We start from the raw sequence: 2,278 nt of genomic DNA, 5'->3' as shown, positions 1-2,278 counted from the left end.
CCCTTTCCATCTGTGAGATTATGGGATTCTGCAAGTCTCTGTCCAACTGTGCTTATACTCTTTGGAAACTGTAATATCAAATTTCTAACACTGAGTTAAATTTAAAAGTACATATATTCTCTAATGTAACAAGTATTCACTCTATCTGATCATTTCTATTTGAATCTCACAGGAAACCAGCCAACTGGAAAGAAGCTCCAGCAAGTTTTAAAAATTATGAATCCATAACTAAAAATCCTCTGACTAATGATGGTTTAGCTAAGTCCAAACGATAATCAAATTTGTGAGTTGTTCTATACCACAAAAAAGACATGTTCAAAAAAAGACTCTCTCCTTCTCTTCCATTGCTACTCTCTCTGTCAGTCACCTTCTTTCAGTCATCCACTGTGCTTAGTTGCTCAGTCGTGTCTTGGGGTCTACTGTTTGCGACCCCATGGACTGTAGCCTGTTAGGCTCCTCTGTCTGTGGGGATTCTCCAGGCAATAATACTGGAGTGGGTTTCTATGCTCTCCTCCAGGGGATCTTCCTGACCCAGGGACTGAACCCAGGTCTCCCACGTTGTAATTAGATTCTTTTACCATCTGAGCCACCAGGGAAGTCCCAGTCATCCACTAGCCCTTTACAACTCAATCTACAGACAGAAAGGTAAATCTCTGTCCCGTGTCTAGGCCATTGTCAGGATACATTTCTCCAGGTTACAGTGAAAGAAGCACGGCTGCTCCTGTCTAAAGATGCAGCATGGGTTCCATGTGCTAGCCTGTTTTTCTTAAGAGTTGTTTATGCCATTGGCTCTTACATTTTTCTTGGATTCCACAAGAACAGCAATTACATGATGGATGCTCAATACATAGGGAAACAATGATCAAGTCTTGTTTTTAATCTCTCACTTGGGGGAGTACTGAGAGAAAACCAGGTCGATCTCACAAAGAAAGTCACAAAGCTTTGAAGAGTGCTGGGCATTGTCTTCATCCACAGCTATTTACTGATCATGTATAAAGACAAAGCAAACAAGGTCCCTGCTGTCAGTGTACCAATAATCTGGGATAGATAAAACATGGGGAAATAGCCATGGAAAAGAAAAGGTATGAGTATGATAAAGTCACTGATAGAAGATTAGGCTCTCATCTTTGGAGGGACCTTGGAGATTAGTGAGTACATACTCTTCTTTTCATACTTGGGTAAACTGAGAGCTTTCTAAGTCTCCTGCTGTTTGACATTTCCATCTTCTCACTGTGGCACTCTTATGGCAGAAAGTGAAGAGGAACTAAAGAGCCTCTTGATGAAAGTGAAAGAAGAGAGTGAAAAAGCTGGCTTAAAACTCAACTTTCAAAAAACTAAGATCATGGCATCTGGTCCCATCACTTCATGGCAAATAGATGGGGAAACAATGGAAACAGTGACAGATTTTATTTTCTTGGGCTCCAAAATCACTGCAGATGGTGACTGCAGCCATGAAATTAAAAGACGCTTGCTCCTTGGAAGAAAAGCTGTGACAAACCTAAACAGCGTATTAAAAAGCAGAGACATTACTTTACCGACAAAGGGCTGTCTAGTCAAAGCTATGGTTTTTCCAGTAGTCATGTATAGATGTGAGAGTTGGACCATAAAGAAAGCTGAGCACCAAAGAATTGATGCTTTTGAAGTGTGGTGTTGGAAAAGACTCTTGAGAGTCCCTTGGACAGGAAGGAGGTGAAACGAGTCAATCCTAAAGGAAATCAGTCCAGAATATTCATTTGAAGGACTGATGCTGAAGCTGAAGCTCCAATACTTTGGCCACCTGATGTGAAGAACTGACTCTTTAGAAAAGACCCTGATGCTATAAAACATTGAATGCAGGAGGAGAAGGGGACGACATAGGATGAGATGGTTGGATGGCATCATTGACTCGATGGACATGAGTTTGAGCAGCTCTGGGAGCTGGTAATAGACAGGGAAGCCTGGTGTGCTGCAGTCCACGGGGTCGCAAAGAGTCAGACACGACTAAGTGACTGAACTGAACTGATCTCATTACTTGAAGCTCCATCCATCAGCATGACTGATACTGTTGATTGTCCTCCTAGCAGCCATTGCCTTTTCCTGGCTGACATGATTTTGTTGTTTGGGTAGCAACCTGTCCAGCCTAAGAGGTGAATCACTGTTTTAAGGCATGATCATTCTTCCTCTATGCCAGTGATTGATGTAGGGATGAAAGTGTGACACTGGAATTTAAGGGAAGTCAGCTGAAGGCTTATGGGTAAGCTTTCCTTCCTCATTAAAAAAAAAATGCAAGTGAAGAGAA

The sequence above is a fragment of the Giraffa tippelskirchi genome, chromosome 4 (genome assembly GCF_054371585.1).
Source record: "Giraffa tippelskirchi isolate mGirTip1 chromosome 4, T2T-mGirTip1v1.2.pri, whole genome shotgun sequence".
NCBI classification, from domain to species: domain Eukaryota; kingdom Metazoa; phylum Chordata; class Mammalia; order Artiodactyla; family Giraffidae; genus Giraffa; species Giraffa tippelskirchi.
Note: the sequence above shows the minus strand (reverse complement) of the source record.